Source organism: Numida meleagris, chromosome 3 (genome assembly GCF_002078875.1).
Source record: "Numida meleagris isolate 19003 breed g44 Domestic line chromosome 3, NumMel1.0, whole genome shotgun sequence".
NCBI classification, from domain to species: Eukaryota; Metazoa; Chordata; class Aves; order Galliformes; family Numididae; genus Numida; species Numida meleagris.
This window is the reverse complement of record NC_034411.1, coordinates 67,134,508-67,154,400: the sequence shown is the minus strand read 5'-3', so window position 1 is coordinate 67,154,400 and position 19,893 is coordinate 67,134,508. Positions and strand designations below refer to the sequence as shown.

Here is a 19,893-nt window from a genome sequence, read left to right as displayed (position 1 = left end):
TTTTTTTTTTTTTCCTCCTTTGTTTCTGTGTCTGTACCTGCTGCATTTGGGCTTATCCTTACTTGCTGCAGCCTAGGACTTTGCTAACCCACTATCATTGCTGTGCTTTCCATCACATTATAGCTTTATGCTGCCCCAGTACAAGCATCCACTTAATTTGTGTGTTGTGTGGGTTTGCTCTCTTTCACAGCATTAAATGTTTAATGTCTCCAAGTACTCAGATGTCCTGCTTCTCACCGCTTCTGAGTGTGTGTATATATATATATACACAAACATCCTTCTCAAAATAGATGTAATATGGAAGGCTTCAGGTGTGAGGCATCACCATGTAACAAAGGCTTTAGTGGCTTGTTTTGTTGCAATTGTTCAATAAACATAGTGGCTGGTGGAAGGTTTTGAAACATGCTAGCTATCCTGTCCTTCATGCTAGGGCCTGTAAATTCCTGAGAAAGCTTATGAGGTCCTGAGGTGTGCAAACAGAGGTAGTGTCAAACCAGGATTTTTGGAGCAGCTAGGTGTGTTGCAGAAGAAGGGCTCTGAGGCAGTAGAGTGAGACTGCAAGAATAAATGGTATCTGTAGGCTGAAACCGAATGGGATGGATAGAAATGGGGGGCAGATTCTTAAAGGCAGGGAACAGACTGCCCTGGACACTAAGCAGATGCTACAACCTGAAAATCACTGCATTTGTCCAGAACAAAACAAAGATATGCTAGCTACTATGAAAAGGGCTAAGTATCCACTCTCCCAGCAGTATTTCTAGATGCTGAACCTCAGCTGTCTCTGCTGAAATCTCTTATTTTCCAAATGGTCGTCTTATTTCAGATGTTATATCCATACTGTACCTCTATACTAAGCTAAGGAGCTGATACTTAAGGAACCAATGAGCAGCGGTGGGCAACATTGGTGGTAGGTGGATGGTTGGACAAGATGATCTTAGAAGTCTTTTCCAACCTTGGTGATTTCTATGATTCTATAGATCCTGAAGTTTGCACATTAACTAAACTATTGCCAAAATGTAAAGACAGACATTTTGAATGTCCAGACTAGAGGTGGTCAACCCAGAGGAGCTGCAGATAGGATCACCTCATACTCAAAATTCTGGTACCTAAAAATGGTGATCGTATGCTCTTGTAGTTCACTTAGTATTGCCTGTAAATAATAGCACAGTATCCAAGGACTGCTGATCCAGTAGAGAGGGGAAATAAACAGAGTGGTTATAACTTGACATTGAGTCATAGAATTATAGACTCATTTAAGTTGGAAAAGACCTCTAAGATCACCTAGTCCAACCACCAACCCATCCCCACCATGCCTGCTAACCACACCTCTCAGTGCCACATCCATACATTTCTTGAACACCTCTAGGGACAGTGACTCCACCACCTCCCTGGGCAAAAATAACAGTTGATGTAATTTTAATTTATCGAGTTACGCCTGTGCCTGGATTATGACCACGACTGCCGCGGCAACACGCCTTTCACATGGCAAGATACACAGCCTAAAAAGAAAGAGCTTTAGGCTTTCAGATTAAGTGCAGAAATGGTTTTGAATGGATCAGTCAAGACAGCAATAATTGCCACGAGGCTTAATGTAGCTTGTGCAGAAAATGATTCTCAATTGCTTGTGGTGTATTGTCAGATGTAAGAGCCGACAAATTGAGCAGATTGTGAAAATAATCCTAGCAGAGCTTCCAATAACAGAAGTTAAACTTTGTTGTTGCTAAGAAATGTGAAATTACAAGAAACAGTAATACCATTTGCAGGAAAAACAACAAAAGCATACAGTATTGTTAGCTATAATCATTCATTGTATATCATCTGATTAAGAGAACATGCTGAGTAGTATTTTCCAAGACTTGCCCTCAGATAACATGATACATCTTGGCAGGGAAGGTCTTCCATATTGATAAGTACATAGCGAAGCTCTTTATAAATTGAGAAAACAGTTTTAAAATCTTTGCTGAAAAGAGCATATTTTTCCCTCTGCTCACTGGAGACTTAAATCATATTAAACCTCCCAAAACCTTTCAAAGGCTTTTCGTTATCTTAAAGGGGGCTAATCTGTTGTTTTCCAGAGTATTTCTAATAATGTAATGAAGCAATGTTAGGAAGACCTGAAAAAATAAACTGATTTACAACCCAATTGTTTGAATTTCAATACTATCCTTATTTGGAGGTAGTAGTATTAACTTCAGGAGATGCTACTCTCTAAAAGCTAGTGAGAAATGAGAATGACTGATTGTTGCCAGCTGTTAAAATCGTATATAACGCATGTATAGCAACACCCACAGTGGATGATCATTTAATCTCGAGGGCTATGCATAGCTTTCAGCCACTTGGGGATTCTAATCATCTGTTGAGATGTCAGAATTACAAACTTTTGCTAGCCTTCAATTTGTGGGATTGATAAGGCATGCCGTCGCATGGCAATTTATCTCTAGACCTTAAACTTGAAAGATCTTAAAATGTTTTCCAGCTCATAGAAGTTATTTTTGTGCAGTAGTTAAGAATTGCTCAATTGCAATTTTGAAATTCTTTAAGGATGAGAAAGTGATGAAGAAAAGATGTTTTCAGTGACTGAATACTCCTTATCTTCATCTCACGCTGAGCTAAAAGTTTGGCTGCTCCAATTTTAAAGCTATCTAATCTTCCATGTGCTAAAGCATATGAAATCATGCATTATTAGAATACGAATTACAAGAAGAGCTCATTTATTTGGTGTTATATATAACCTTTATCTAAAATGCATTATGGTTAAAAATCATTTAGCAATATTCTCTAGTTCTCAAATAAACTTTTCTTTCAGAGAACAAAATTGCTTAAGATATTGAGATATTTTGGGGGGGGGGGGGGGGGAAGCAATTTTCTTACAAAGTCTGCGAGCATCAGTGCATGTTTTGATACTTGACAGTTACTTGGATGTGAGTCTTGTGCTGAAGGGATCTTTGTTACTGGTAGATCCATTCAAGTGAGTGTGCAGGTCTTGGGAATCTCCCACCAGCAGTCAAATATCATTTAGAAATGTAGGTTTTTTCAATTTTCTAAGAACATGTGGAATGCATTACATTCATTTCACTGTTGCATCCAAGGCATGTATGAATATTTTCTTTGTATATACGTAGTTGGAAAGATTACAGAAGTCTATTAGAGGCAAACTGTTGTCAACGGTTTACAGGCGTTTTACAGTTTACAACTGTTTAAGGTTGAGTTTCCAACTGGGAGAAATTTTAATTGTAGAAGTAAGGACTCCTATCAATTGATTTTTTTTTTTAAGATGTGTTTAAATATACTAAAATGATGCTTATCAGTTTGCCAATAAACTGAGGCTTATCACAGTGGAATGCTGTACTTGAGTAGTGGAAATTTCCACCTCGGAGAAAAACTCAGGATACACAAAAGGCAAAAAAGTGCTTCCTAAACTGTCATTTAAAATAAAGTTCCTATTTTCTACCCAAAGGGGTGGCCAACCTGCCCAAGAGTATTGCTTTCAGGGTAGATTATTTGTCCCAGGACAAAAACACAGTACCAGCCCACATCCAGGCTTCAGTTTAGTCACAGGATTCTGGGGTTTGTTTTTTGTTTTCAAGTGTCCCTAAATCTTTCTCCCTGCTCCTCCACTGCTAGATTAATTATTTTCCGTGCAAGGGCTCTTCTTTCAAAGTCTTCCATTATTCTGTTTTGACCATAGTGGGGAACTTATCCAAGCCAGCAGAAAGGCAGCCTTTATCACGAGAGGCTGTTCATGAAGTGGATGGTTTCATACATTACTGTGGGAGAATTGCCTTAACATAGCCTATTCATGCTGATGTGCCAGGTGCATCCACTTACGCAGCTCAGAACGCCGCTACCACCACATCCTGCGCTGCCAAGGCCATTATGTGCTCTGAGTGATGGAGCAAGAGGCAGGACTCGGATCTTCTCTGCTGGGAAGTGGAGGGAGAGAAACCAATCTTCGTGCCTCAGAAAAAATCTGCTGCAGAGAGCCTGTTAACCCTCTGCTGCTCCACACTGCCAAGGCTTCGGGAGGAGATAGGGAGGGAAACAGCACTGGCTCAGAGCAGGGCTCTCCTCTGCATCACTGCCCTGAGATCTTGTAAAGAGGACAAAAGGAAACTTGGATATAAATAGAGAATGACATTTTCCTTGCATTGTCCACAATGAACACATTTGTAGATGAACAAAATCATTGGAACGAAACAACATGCATGCTTGCTGCTGAAGAAAAGCCTGTTTGTGCTTAGTACATTGGAGACATTGTTTGGAAATAGTTCATCCTTTTGTAAATATTGCCTCTGCATTGGTGCCAGGGTCGCTGTTGGTTTGCGCTGTCAGCTGAGTAACTATCGGTCCTGCACGTGCTGTGGGGAGAGTTTTTAATATGGGCACCAGATTTAAAAGGAGAAAATTATCTTCACAAGGACTGTCCTGTTCATTTGTAGTTAATGCTCTTCGCTTTCCTCTTGTTTCTCCCAGGCTTACCATTTTCTTGCATATAAAGTAGGGATTGTGTGTGTGCATCCGAGAAAACAAATGCTCTTTCCCTTTTCTGTAGAAGTTACACAACATTCCTCAAATTAAAATGGCTGAGCCACATAGGAGAATAAAAGGGTGTTTAATTCATGTCACCAGGAGCTAAAACTTGCCCCAACCCTCAGGTTCTGCCAGGGTGTGTGGCCAGGTGAGCAGGCATCCTTTTTCAGACCAAATCCTGGGAATGTTGCCTTTGCTTTTCACCTGTAGCAATGTTGCTGCAGCAGCTCTGGCTGTGTCCTCTTTTGCTTGTGCAAAGAGGCCTAATTCTGCTGCTGCCAGCAGAGTAGCACTGTGCTGGAGATCCCAGCCCTTGGGTTCATTTGCTTGTTTGCTGGAAAGATGTGCCTGTGGCAATGTTTCTTTTTTCCAGAAGTTTTGAGAATCTAGCAAAACAAATAGCTCTGTCAGATGCAAACTAGAATCTATGAAATGAATAAAATATGTTCGGCACCCAGTGAAAGCCTTCTTGTATCCCTGATGAGAAAGCGGATCTGATGAAAAATACATGTTTGTATTTTTTTGTCCCCAAACCCAGCTTTTGGGCATTATAATATACGAAAATATCAGAGTTCATTAACACACTGAAGTAATGAACCAAAACTTAGCGTGCTTGTGCAACTCCATTGTTGACAGTGAGAAAGAGCAGATGCAAATGAGACAGAATGGAACCTCTGAACAAAAAACCTTCCTGCAGTGTATCTTATCAGAACACTTGTAACCTGAGCAAATCCTGCAGCATCTCTTCAGTTGATGAGAAAATGGGGTCTCCAAGCACAACCAGTGTGACCTGCTGCAGGTTGCTACTTGGGACTGAGATGACCTGTGGTGCAAAAGCAGTTATTCCTCTCTCACCAGCAGGGTTTCAGGAAGCAGGCCGGTAGGTGTTTAAAAACAAGTGAGGTGAATCCGAAGTTTTTTGTTAGCAGATCTGCACTAACCAATTTTGGCAGTCGCCTTGGATGAATATGTTAAGAAGTGAGAGGAGAAGTATTGCTGCGAACAAGGGTGGATCTGTTGGGATTTTCAGCAGACAGTCTGGGAGGTAGTTCTCACTGCTCTTCTATTCATGTAAAAAGCATTTCACAAATGTGTTGCTTTTGGCAGCTGGGGAGCTTTCAGGTGTGGGAAGCATGGAGGGCTCCGGGTCAGCCTAGATGTACAGGCCAAGATCTGCCTCCAGAGAAGGGCACTGGAGATGAGCAGCCTTTGGGTGACCCTGGCGCATCAGTCCTACCTCTGGAAGACCTGGCCTCCTCCTACATCTCAGCCATTCGTGCCTTGTTCTGTGCCCTGCTTTGTGCCTTGTGGAGTGTGAGCAATTCCTTTGCAGTATGGTCAGCGAGGCTGATGAAACCTGTTGCTAGGCAAGGGTGTTAAAACCCTCCAGCAGGTTGGAAAGTACATGCTTTCATAAGGCCAGGCTGGACGGGGCCCTGGGCAGCCTGAGCTGGTGGGTGGCAGCCCTGTGCATGGCAGGGGGTTGGAACTGGGTGGGCTTTGAGGTCCCTTCCAACTCAAACCATTTTAGGTTTCTATGACTCAAGGATTCTATGGTTCTGTGATAAACCCCTTTATTTAGTTTATGTGCCATGGGGTACCTATGTGTCTGAGAAGAAACCGGTGACTTTACTTCCTTTCACACTACACAATATTTTGGAAAACAAAGCTATAGAGAAGCCTAATTTAGGAAGTCTTCAATCACAGGATTACCTTTATATAGGTAGTTGCTAAAATATAGATCTCCCCAGAAGTTGTACAGGTGGCAATGCATTCTGAGATGTGCAGTAGGTCTGGTTGGTCTCTTTTTGTTTTCCTCTAGAAATGGGATTTCATATAATTTGAGTCAAAGAATACTAACACTTTCGGCATTTCCTTGACTTCTAAAAAGCTAAGTCACCACGCTAACATGAACATCTTATATTAAAACTGCAAGTATTTTATCTTGCTTTGGGTGTGCCGTGCTGCCCTCATTTCCCTGCCTGATTAGAAATGGGCTTTTATTTCCAGAAAATATCCTTCTCCAGGAGTGAAATTAATATATTTGTATCTGAGATACAGTTCTCCATCAAGATAAACCACAATCTGAAGCTACATAAATTGCAGGACCCTCCAGCATTTCATGATAGCAGGCAAATACAGTTATCCTATGACACAGACAAATACATCAGGGGGAAAGGGAGCTACTGACTTGCCCAAAAGGTAGTCAATGGAAGAGGTGAAAATTATACCTTTTAAAAAAATACTGTGATGTTCAGGCAATTTTGAAAATATTTTTCTGCTCTAAAAAAGGTATAGCTCAAGTGGAAATCAAATGTGGTAGGAGCTGTGTGAAAGGCTGCTGCAGGTTCTGAGAATAATGATGTCACGCATCCTGAAGATTGCTGTGCTCTTCCCTCCCCACTTTTATCTTCATGGCCGTGCCCCATAGTTAGAAAGTGGCACCCTTCAAATCAGGCCTGCAGATCTTGCAGTAGGCAGAACTCATTCATTTTGCTCCCTGGTACAAAAGGAGGGCTGGGGTGTTTTCCTGCAGGTTGCACTGAAACCAGCTGGAAGTTAAGGAATGTCAAGGCACCAGGCACCAGCTCTGTACCTGGTCATGGTGCTGGGGTAGAGTGACATGAGTCCTGCTCTGGCCTATGGGTCTCTGGGCTCCTCCAACACTCTGCTGGAAGGATCACTGTTGCTAAAATAATTCCTTCTATTTTTTTCCATGTTACTGCAGTAATAAAGATTTTACATGCTGCTGCCCCCTTAAAATGGGGAAATAACATACAAGTTGAAGATGAATGTCCAAAGACTTTACTAATTAATTAATGGAGATTTACTTCATAGCTGATAATAATGATTTATTGGAAACTAGGCTATCATATGTCACTTCAGGTCCTGCTGATAAATACCTTAATGCAAACAGCTTTGATGTCATTTAACTCAGGTTTCCCTGGTCTGCCATTCAGGAGCTATTTGGAGCATGTGAAATATTAGCTAATCATCTGCAAAACTGTCGCACCATTTTTTTCTTCAGACGCAATGCTATACCCCCCCAGACTGAAACATATGTGTGCTTTCACACGTATAAGAGTCAATTATCAATGACAGTACAAAAGTTTAAAAAATGAAAGTACAAAACTTTAAAAAAAGAAAAAAGGCAGGACATAGGTTTGTAATTCAGTCTATTATTAATGAAAAGCTTTGTGATTACATTGTACAAGGTGTTAAATGTTTGGTTTTTTTTCCCCTCTATCTTCATTATGTAGCTTTGAGGTTAAAAGTTGAGAAGACTGCAGGAAGCCAACTCCGCTACCCAAACTGCTTTAATTTGAGTTTCAGACACATGTGGGGCTCATTTCAGTGCAGCTGCCTGCATGTTATGCACTGCTGCAGTGGAGCCAGGATTCCACCAATGTTTCAACCATTTAAAAAGCACAGAGAAATCTAGGGGTCAAAGGAAGCCAAAATGCTTCAGTAGTCTACTGAGGTTGACTAGAAGCAAACATTTCAATGAAAATTAACTTCCATTTCAGTAGCACACAGTGCCGTGATTTGCCTTCATACATGATAGAACTCCGCAAGTTTCTCAGGTTCTGTAGGAAATTCAGTAGAATTAAAACAAAGACAATAAAAACTAGAATAGTCTAATTTTGCCTGTCAAAGTCCCTGTAGCAAAGAGAAGATCAGAAAGTTGACGCTGTAGAAGTATGGGCTGATTACTCCAAGCAGTAGAGGACTGAGCAGTCAAGGAGACAGCAGACATTAAGTATTTCTTTCCTCCCTAGTTACAACTCCACACCAGGTACAGAGCTTTGACCTTTTCCCATATTTCTGCTGAGCAGAAAGGAAGTTTATCCATATCTTTATGGAACAGAACAATAATAAAAATATTGCAATACAATGGAGTTATTTCAAAATACAGTTCCTCTCAGTGCTGAGTCGTTTCTTGCTAGAATATAAATAAGGTGTTAAATATAAATATTCAAGAGAAAGCATTGTCTACAAATGAACATCCTATCTTACGCCTTGGGAGTGATTTAAAGCAAGCAATTTTATTGATAGGATTCTAGCAGTAGCCTATACTACAAGCTTTTACCACTGTCTTTAGGTGACAGTTTGACATCATAAACACAATGTATTATTTACTGTAATTTGCTTTTATCATGCAGGTGTCCCACTTCAGACCAGGGACCTTTGTTCCAGACACTGTAAAAATTCATCAGAAATGTGCCCAAAGAGATCAAGATGAGTATCTGGCTACATCTTGGCCTTGATTGCAAAGGAGCACACCATCAAGCCTCTTAATAACATATTTAATGATGATCAACAGGATGCTAGAGGACAAAATTGATCACTGTGCTTAAAAATGCTTGCTGCTACTGTACAGTGGAAAATGTAACAGGTGAGAAACAGGTGAAAAATGTTAGCATTCATCATGCATACAGCCAACCTGCTGGCAGAACACCAGTCCCACCATCTCTCCCTGTGTCTTGTGAAGGCTCTGCTCAGCACACCCAGCCCTGCTTCTCGCTGGCACCTGAGCAGCAAGGGGGAGGGAAGCTGTGAGAGAGAGAGAGAGCTCCTTGGGGCAAACAGGGAGAAAGGCTTGTAATGAAACCCTAAATAGAGCAGAACAAAATAGGAAGATCCACCCAAAGATCTACTGGGACAGGAAACCAGGCCAGATAATCCCATTCATAAACTTAGCTTTGATTTAAAAGCAATTTCTTTTAGCATTATTCCTACTGAAAAGCCGTTCTTAAGAGTTACCTTCTTCATAGAACTGAAAAGCATCTAGTTTCAATTTTAGTTGTGGTTATGCTACTTAAGTACCAGCTTTTCCCAGCTTTGTTTTAATTTTTTCACACTTGCATTAGAAACTTCCTCCCTCTGTCCTTCTTTTATTGGGTTGATGATCAAAACCCTTTTTAACTAGTTTTTCTAAGACAAGGTCTATGCTGTCCTGAACAGCTCTTTCTGCGTTTGGTTGGTTGACATTTCCTAAGCACACATGACCAGAAGAATGAATTCTGCTGCCGATGAGATTTGGTGCTGGATATCTTTCATTTGCATTTGTTACACTCAAGAACTTTATTTGCTTCTTTCCTAGCTGCATCCCACCAGTGGCCCATGGGTCATCTCATGACCTTCTCAGACACTCGTGTTTGTCTTAGAATCATAGAATCAGCTAGATTGGAAAAGACCTACGAGATCATCCAGTCCAACCATCCACCTACCACCAATAACCCCACTAAACCATGTCTCTCAACGCTACATCTAAATGTTTCTTGAACACCTCCAGGGACGGTGACTCCACCACCTCCCTGGGCAGCCCATTCTAGCGCCTAACCACTCTTTCAGAAAAGTAGTACTTCCTAATGTCCAGCCTAAATCTCCCCTGGCGCAACTTGAAGCCATTCCCCCTCGTCCTGTCACTAGTTACAAGAGAGAAGAGGCTGACCCCCAGCTCACTACAACCTCCCTTCAGGTAGTTATAGAGAGCGATGAGGTCTCCCCTGAGCCTCCTCTTCTCCAGACTGAACAATCCCAGCTCCCTCAGCCGCTCCTCATAAGGCCTGTGCTCCAGAGCCCTCACCAGCTTCATCGCCCTCCTCTGAACACGCTCCAGGGCCTCAATGTCTTTCTTGCAGTGAGAGGCCCAAAACTGGACACAGTACTCGAGGTGGGGCCTCACCAGGGCTGAGTACCAGGGCTTGTAGAGCCCAGCCTGTAAGCACCCAGCTGGAGCTGAAACTCTTAGTAGTTCCCTAGTGTACAAGCAGCCTTTTTAAATAGGGGGCTGCTCTGAACGTAATGCCTCCTATTTTATTATTTTGGCCACAATGTCAGAGGCAGATGTGGGAGGTTATGACAGTAGAGCTGCAGATTTTTATGAGTGCAGCATGCAGGCTCTTGTTCATTGCTGGCAGAAATGCACCGCTAATGGCGGTGACTGCTGAAAAATAATGTTTTGTAGCTGAGAATTGGCTTTATCAAATAATGTTACTGTGCTCTTAGTTGTAGTTTCCAGGGAAATAAATAGAAGGCATTATTTTAAGAACAACCTGCGTACATTTTTACCTGCTTTTCATTACTGCAGCTGTCCACTTAAAATGGACAGTTTGGTCTTCTTCTGTACTGACTGTGACTCATGACTTCTGCTGTTAGCCCGTTTCACCAGTGCAGTTAATACAGGGCTGAATTGATCGTGGGAGTCAGTAAAGAAAGACATGGAAAGTTGCTGGAGTGGGTCCAGAGAAGGGCCATGCTCCAGCCCTCTGGACATCTTCACCTCTCCTATGAAGACAGGCGAAGGGAGCTAAGCTTGTTCAGCTTTGAAAAGAGAAGGCTCTGGGGAGACCTCATTGCAGCCTTCCAGTACTTGAAGGGTACTTATAATCAGTAAGGAGGGGGACTGACTTTTTACACAGTCTGATAGCGATAGGGCAAGGGGGAATGGTTTTAAACTAAAAGAGGGGAGATTTGGCTTAGATTAATTTCTTCCTAACTGAAGAAATTTTTTACTCAGAGGGTGGTGAGGCTCTGGCACAGGCTGCCCAGAGAAGCTGTGGGTGCCCCATCCCTGGAGGCGCTCAAGGCCAGGTTGGATGGGGCCCTGGGCAGCCTGAGCTGGGGAGTGGCAGCCCTGCCTGTGGCAAGGGGGTGGAACTGCATGGGCTTTAAGGTCCCTTCCAAACCAAGCTATTCCGTGATGATTCTGTGACACTGTGATTAATCACAAGACTAATCCTGACCATCAAGGTACTCCCAGTTGCCTCATCTGTGAAACTACCACGGCAAAGCCGGCTGCCACATCTCTTTCACCCCATGTAGTGCATGTGTGAGTTACAATTCTGGCGATAACGCTACCCCCTGCTGACTAATGATCTGCAGTGTGCTATTGCAACTACTTTGCAATTATTAATAGATTTGATCTAAGAGGATAATAGGGGGGAAGACAGGTGCAAAGAAGGGTCAAAGCATAAACATACGGTATCTACAGGCCACCTTCATCATTGCATAGCATGTTTTCAGCAATGCCCTCTCTCGCATTGGTTTTTTTTCTCTTGGCCTTTGAAGTCTGTGGAGAAGCACATGGAGCAAAGTGTTGTTTTCACCTTGTACAGCAGGTTCTGGTGCTGGCTTTCTAGCTTTGATTGTCCTGTGTTTTTAAACATGCCCGCTGCTACGCATGTATGCTAAAGGCAGAAACACACCCAGTGCTTAGAAAGTGTTTAGAAAAGATTTACATAGCGCCATGACCGTGTTTTTGATTGGTTGTTTTTAAATTTGTTCCCTTTCCCTTTCTTTGTAATTCCTAGCAGCACATGGATGCTTTCATGGCAGCACTTTCCTTCCCCCTTTGTGATGTCACTAGAAGTGAAGTACAAAAATCCCAGAGCAGCAAACTGCAGGATTTAGAGGCTCTCATTTTTATGGCCTTTTCAGCCACGTGCTAAAATTTCCAAGAAAATCCGTATTTCACCACCATCTCTAGGAGTGAGCATCTCTGTGAATCCTCTAGATGGAGGTGAAATGACAAAAAATTAGTTCTGTTCCCACTTCCTTAATTTCAGAGTGGGAAAACTTGTACAGATCGGTCTTTGCATCTAAGTAGAAAAGCAACTACCTCAAATGGGATTTTAGATGTAACCAAAGCTACTGATTAAAATATTAGGAAAAAAAACACCCAAAAACTGGGACTGCCCATCAAGAAATTGGATCAAGGGAGCCTAGGACATAAGGGGATAAATGGAAAATAAGAAAAATGTCACAAAGCTTTCCTAAGAGTAGATTATGCCACACTAGCCACACATTAAAAAAAAAAAAAAAAAAAAAGGAAGAAAAAAAGCCTACCTTTCCACATCAAGGAAACAAGCTGACCTAATCTGACTAGATTTCAGGAAAATATTTTTAGTATACTACTTGGAAAAAAAGTAATCAGTTAAGCTACGGAAGATAGCAATCACTAAATGAATTCTAACAATGAATGTAAGTCTGTGAAGCAGTTTTGAAGAAGTGCCAAGCTAATGGAAGGCTCCTGTTGGACTTCCTTAAGGAACGATACTAGACAGACTGTATTAACTATTTTCACTGAGTACCTTAACCTAGGAATTAAGTGTATGATCAGCTGGTGACACAAACCTAGGGCACTGTTAGCACAAAGGGGGGACTGGAATTTCCTGCAACAAAGGGCACAAAATCCAGTTCTACTTGATATATTTCCGTGCCTGCATTACAGCTAAGAAAACTTGACCAGTGGGGTTTATCTTCACAATGGAAATACCATACTTAGGAGCTTTTGCTGCATTTGGTGTGTGCCAGGTTCCAGGACACTGAATCACGTCCATAATACAAAATTGATTTTGTGCCTTTTGTTGTATGAACAATAACCAAAATCCTCTAGCATAATATAATTCATATTTTTACAAGTTATTCAAGAGTGCCACTTAACTCTTGTGCATCCTGATCCACCTTCACTCTTACAGGCATAACCCGTAGACAGGAGATTAAAGTACAAGTTAGGCAGAAAAAAATACAATGCGAAATAAAGTCCATCTCTGTTGATCCTAGAAAAAAAACTTCAAAATTGGGTCTCTTGGTCCCAGAGCTGTCAAATGAAGCCAGGGTATGACACTGAGTCAGAAGTACTGCCCGACTTTCTGAAGACTTACCTGAAATAACATACTGTGATGTGCCTGAGGTAATGTAATACTAGAGACAACTCTGCTTCACGAGCCAGGCTAGCTCATCTGCAAGGTCCTGTGCTGTATCAGGTGCGTGTACTATCTCACGTCCATAGCTGTGCAAAGCATAGAGACTGCTGAACAAATTTGGGCATGCTAGAAAACTCACAGAAAGCCCGAGGCCTGAATGAAACTGATGACACCCTTATTATAAAGAGCCTTTTGACACCCTTGTCATGCAATACCAGTAATGATGTAAAGTTCAAGGCCATAAACTAGGAATGAATAACAAGAATTTTGCTATCAGTATGCATAAAAAAAGGTAAAGCAGGTGTCTCAATCAGTCCTCAAGGCCTTTGAGACTCTGACAGCATGTAGGTCTGCAAAGAATAAAAAAAAGTTTTAAAATATCAAAATATTAGTTCCAGCAGGGATAAGAAAGTGTTAATGCTACCACAAAAGGCCCTGACAAGATCTTCTCTGGAGTACTATGCATACTTCTAATCTTGTGTGTTAAAAAAAATTTATTGGAAGTGCAAAAGGTGCAAAGGAGGCTTAGAAGACTGGCTGGGGAAAGGCATCCTCTTCTGTGTCAGGTATAGCACCGCTGCTTGGGCAGAGCTGAGGCCAAGTAGGTTATGGCAGTAAACGATGAAAAGAAAGAAATCTATGAACGCTCAAGGAGTGACAGATTGGAAGGGGCTTTATCCTTAGGGAGACAGAAAGGCTATTTAAACTGAAATCAAAGATGTTCACAGAACATGAGGGCGTCAGCTGGTTTTGACTACTTGTTATCAGAAATCTGTAACCATTTAGAGGAATGGAAATGAGGAGCAACCTTATGACAAAGGTATCTTCAAGATGGAGTTTGATACCTCTGCAGATAACTTGCACAGTACAACATGGCTGTCTGCAATAGCTGGGATCAGAATTGATGGCTGAGGAGTTCTTCACCCATCTTTTCTATGTCAAGATCAGCACTGAGTATGAAAGCTTTGATTTTCAAAATGCATATCAAATTTACACATTTGCCACCAGCCAGTTTATCACCACCTGCTATCTTGTAGTCAATTCTGTTACACAAGAGTGTAAATTAATGTGGAGTGCAATCCTCATAATTATTATAGTTGGGGAACAAACGGGGCTGTGCATGTGCAAGTATCTAATTAGTCATGTAGTGGCTGCATACACGTGGAAATATCCTGTTCAACTATGAAATCTTCAGCAGTCAGTAATACTGACTGCTTTGGCTTATACAACGGTGCTTATAGTTGCCTTCCTTGCGTAAGGAGAATTAGGCCTTCTGTTTTAATAATACTGTACCATTCTGTTCAATTCGGAGCCCTTCATCTTCCATCACAGTAGAACACTCCTGTAGCAACAAATAATTGTATATTTTTCACATTTTCTGTTCTGTAGAATGCTACTTCCCGACCTCTGTGAAATGCACACAGTGGGCTACCTTGACACATACTTAGATTAATCTTAACTAAGAAGTATCCTAGTGTAGCTGTAACAGTAAAAAGAATATGACTTTACCTACTCAGGAATTTTAATTTTCAGTCTTCTTTTCTCATGAGAGCTCTGTTGTCTTAGTATGTCACATGTAGTTTCATCGGTTCTGTTTATTTTAGACTGAGACAACTTGGCCTTATTAGCTTCTTCTATCCCCTTCAGTTTTGGTGGGGTCCCAAGTGCCTCCTTAGTTCTATTGCAAAAGGAAATCCTCATAAACCACATAAAGCCCTAAAAAAGCTGAGGGCAAAATCGAGTGAATCTCTGCTCTCATTGGCAGCATCTTCTCCTTGTGCAGTGCTGCCACGGGTGTCTAAGGAAGCTCTGCAAAGAGAAAGAGAATGGCAGGCTGCTGGCTCTCCATCTCAGAGAGAATGCATTCACTCCCAGTACCTTTTCTGGGTTTGCCATATGTACTGTTAGGATTTCAAGGATACAACATGATCGTTGCAGCACTTCTGTAATTTACAGATAAAGAACTATGAAATAGGAACATTGCTCGGAGGACTGGGCACAGTATGAGGTCATAGTGTCTAAGGCTGGCCAGATACTTGCCTTTTCACTCAATTTGCAGAGGCAAATTTGCTTGCTTCTGGATGTTCTCTACTTCTTTTAGTAGAGCATCAGCAACGGATGGATAAAAAATAGTTTGCGTGTTTTTACTTGGAACTTTTCTCCAGAAAATGGGAATTTACTTTGCTTATATACAGTAATTAAGAATACTCATACTCAATAATTAATTTTAGGGTTCGTTTTACCTCGTCCACCTCTCCCAGTGCAGGCATCTGCATACTTCTGTACATGCACATTTGCATACTCCATTAAAATTACATCAGCATAAGTACGAATATCATGAACCAAAAGTTTGGCATCCCTACTATAGTGAAAGCTGACTGCCACCTATGGGCAGGAGTTCGTGTTAACATATTTAGTTAAAATTTTAATATTATTCTTTGTAATTAATTCAATTTGTAATTGTTCTAGTAGGACAGAGCTTCAATTCATTTGCTATATATTTGTCCACAGCAATCACTTCTCATCCTCTGAAAACTGAATATTAAAACCAGCTTCTTTATGAAGGAGAATCTGCTTTGCGATGATTAAAAAAAATGGGGTAGGACGTTCTTATTTTTGTATTCCGAATACGGAATAAATAGAAGCACCCTACTTCTCCAAGCAAAGAAAAATGACCCAATGGTACACAGGCAGGTACATCAACAAGATGATGCTGTATTTAATGATTACTGTAATTTTAAACTTTAGCCATCTCAAGGTTGTAATATTTTGTCGATGGCCTTCTTCTACTAAATACATACAAATAGCCTGGTTATGCAGACCCATGAAAATGTGTATATAATTAGTATGTCACAGTAATTCTCTATTCAAAAAATTTCATTTTTCAGAGGAAAATGATGGCTAAAGTGGGGGAAGAGAAAGAAGAGCAGAAAAATGTACGGCTTGATTATGTAAGCCTTGATTTTTCTGATAATCAGTGCTCATTTAGAAAACAAAAAAGCAAGTGCAGACTGAAATGTCAAATTCACTGTATTAAAAATACTGTTTCCAATTCAGCTTTCAGGTACTTAAATGCAAATAGGCTGACAATTCTGTATATTTGATTACAAATAAGAAAAATGCTCGACTACAGCTACTACATCATAGTAAGCTGCAGTAAATCAGGCATCCCTCATCATTTCTCAGAAATAACACGTAAACATCACTGGAAAAGTTTAGCAAATTAATGCATCTATTTTCATTTGGGGAAAAAAATCATTTTGCTTCAATAAACAGAAGGTATTTGTAGCCATAACATTCTTCCCTTTTTGGAGAAGGAGCGTAGAATTTTTGAGGGAATAGGGACAGAAACGAACTTTAAAAAGGGAAAATCATGTTAAAAGAGATAGAAACTAATAAGAACTGAGAATGAGTTTGATATGATGAATTTTTCAAAATCCCCCTTTTACAGTAATCTTATTTCTGGGCCTTCTCATTTGTGTTCTACTCTATTAAATATGATAATCAGCCTATCTCAAAAAAAAAAGTATTACATTCGTGCTTATCTCATGCGTTTTCACTAAGTTTTAGTAATAAAGTTATGTTATAAACTTACGAAATACTGTAAAAGCAGCATACACCATTTTGGTATCAGACGTTATCACGTCGGCATTTCATGCTTACCCTCCGACAGAGCAAGCACCCTTTATCATCTATGGAATTCTGACATTTATGGTGAAATATTGGCGCTTAGTACACAAAGGGATTTTGTAACTAAAGTAACTGTGTTACACAGCAATTTAATCCTAATACATTTTGCTTCTTACTACTGAATTAAGATTGCAAAAACAGTCTTACTTTCTTGTGTCCGATCGGCAACGTTTCCTTGCATTTTCGAACCACGGTTTAAACTTAACCCACTTAGTCTCCTTAGAAGACAGATAGAAACTTCATATCAGACAAAAATTACTCTTTGGCATGTTTGATGAATCCAGCTTAAAATAAAACACAGAACTGCACGAACATCTGCGACAAACGACGTGCCTCAGCCATTCTCTTCTTTCTCATTTCGTCTCCCACTGGAGTTCAATTTAGTAGGTACGCTATTTTACAGTGCAGACCTCTCCCTCACCGACCTACTGCTTGCAAAAAGAATAAAAAGATTTTCCATGTGTCAGAACAAAACCTGAGCAGAATACAGCCGAACCTTTTGAAATGGGTACTAGTAAGAGAAGGGAAATCAACAAATCAACTAGCACCCCGGATTTCCAAGAGTAACAAAAAGAGAAGGAAAAAAAAAAAAAGGAAAAATGAAACAGGATTGTTAAACTAACAGATCAGTTACTAGAATGTGAAACAGAACCGTCCTTTTCCGGCGATGCTTCACTGAACTGCTACTTGCATATTTACACGAGTATAAACTGACAGCAAAATTTTTCTTAATGTAGTCAGTATTATGAATGTTGAGATATTCCTGTTTCAGTATCTTTAAATCTGAGGCCTTGTTAAAGAAGAGGCTTCCTGGAAAGATCTCTGAGATACTGGCAAACCCTGCTCGGTTTCTCCTGATTTTCTTCTGCAAATGATCTGTCTGATAGAGGGGAGAAAAAAAAAGAGCAAATACCAGGCAAAGCACCTCATTCTTTAAAGTGCTTGTTGTTAATTTTGTGCCTTTACAAAAAGATGAGGAAAATTGCATTTCCCAAGTAAAGAAATACAGAACACTGTAACATCATAGCTTTAAAAATTATTCTTTCTGTTCTTTACATGTCTCCTCAGTTTCACTTGAATGCTGCTTACACTGTGTAACACAGATTTTACTTTACATAATACTGCCTAGTACCTATATGGATTATTTGTTACCTAATAACTGTTAGATTGGTCGTGAATTTTTACTATGCTAGGTATTTTTTCAGAACTTAGTCTGCATTTTTTTTGACAAACTTTCAACATATTACTGGATTCTGGTCTATTTCACTGTGTTTTGACACTGCAGAAGTGCATCCAGATACTCATAACACAACACGCTTATAGGCACAACTAAACAAAAAGCAGATTGGCTTGTGATACACTGGAATGAACGGGACTTTCTTCTAATGGAGAAAAACCTGCTTGCTCATAGTAATTTAATTTATAGTTGAGAAAGGGAGCAAAGCACCTGGAACTGAGTCAGTGTGAATTCCAGAAATTCAGTGAGCTTCAGAAAAACTGTGGTTACCTTGTTTTTTAATTAACCACGCAGAGCTGACAGCTATTAACAGTAGCAAGGACTTGCATAACAAGGACTTGAAGGAAGGCTTAGCACTATCCATGCCAGAGCGATTTAAAGAGAATGAAGGCACGTATTTCTTTATGATGCATTATGTAACAACATAGAGGGCAATTTGAGACATTTTAAAAGATATGGGACCCACATATGATTTTACACTTGTTATTTTAGAGTGCTTATAGCCTAACGCTTATGAAACACCTCACTTAGGAATGAGATCTTGTAAAATGAGTTTAAAATGTTTTTGAGGACATGCTTTACATTTTGTACATGTTTAGAAAAACATACTAGGTCCCGCAATTCATTTTCTTCAAAATTCTGCAAAGTATGCAATCTCAGATAAAATTGTCAAAATCTATGATAGCTGGACCTTCTGGTTCACATTAGTGTGAAGAGAAAACTGCTGTTGAGCTGACACATTGATAGATTACGAGTTCTGCTGAAGAACAGCTAAAAATGGTGATTCAATCTTGTCGCTACTATATAAAAAAATAACAGAAGTGGAGATGTTACTCGTGATATCATGTCTTTTATCAAAACCCTAAAGGGTTCTGGTGCACTGAACACGTTCTCCTTCCGAGAGCTTTTGGATGTATAAAATATCGGTGTAAGTAAATGAAACTAAATTGGCTTATTTAAAAAAAAATAGGATGAGCTTGAGCCCTGAGTTTATTTAAACAAGGAAATAAAGATTGGAATATAAAAGGACTGCCTTTTAAGGTGTTGCTTTTTTTCCTATTCAGTTTTTACAATAGAGATTCTGGTCTTGTAGTGATGAAATGGAGAGCTGCAGGATTATGAAACAACTAAACATGAAGGGCAAATCTGACCGAAAGAGACACAGAATATCACTGCAATTATTTAAAACTTAGCTGGGTTAGTTCCTTCACTAACTTAAATCAATACAGTTCCCCTGAAATCAATAGGGTGATACAGATTCATCCGAAACATACCTGGCGTGTAAGATAATGCATCACCTTCTGTTAGGACATGTAAACATAAACACATGTGGAGAGGACTCGTTTCTAAATATCTCCTTAACCTTTAAATACTCAAAACTGTACTTTTAGAAGAGGCATTTATGTACTTCTGCTATTTTACTGTTGTATCTCCGTTGGCCTGAAACTCATGTGGTCATTTACACTAAAATAAAGTCAGGTCCAAACGCTGACTTCAGTCCTCAGTGCTCCGTACTTATCTGTGCTGCAAATCACCAGGAAGGGCTCAAGATGGCAGGGAGCTGGGGCCTTGCTGGCTGCTGTCTTCCTCCCGTGAAAATCACCGAGCGCTCCCACTGCTTATTTCTGAATCACCCAAGGCGTCCTGCAACAACAGAAGGGAAACAAGACTTCACAATCCTCATCCTCACCGATGGGAGAGCAGGTAAGGCGAGGAGGAAACAAA

At 40.4% G+C, this 19,893-nt stretch overlaps 1 long non-coding RNA gene across 3 annotated transcripts in view; it reads right to left on the bottom strand.

Annotated features, from left to right (window-relative positions):
* LOC110396586 overlaps positions 11,131 to 19,893 on the bottom strand; it is a 9,863-nt gene continuing 1,100 nt past the window's right edge. The window contains exons 2-4 of one of the 3 annotated variants that reach the window (XR_002437074.1): positions 19,684 to 19,812; positions 14,751 to 17,811; positions 11,131 to 14,583 (exon numbers count right to left, since the gene is read on the bottom strand). This is a non-coding gene — a long non-coding RNA (uncharacterized LOC110396586). Of the gene's footprint in view, positions 17,812 to 17,860; positions 19,813 to 19,893 lie in introns of those variants that run through there. The other 2 variants (XR_002437076.1, XR_002437075.1) reach the window with 2 other exon arrangements.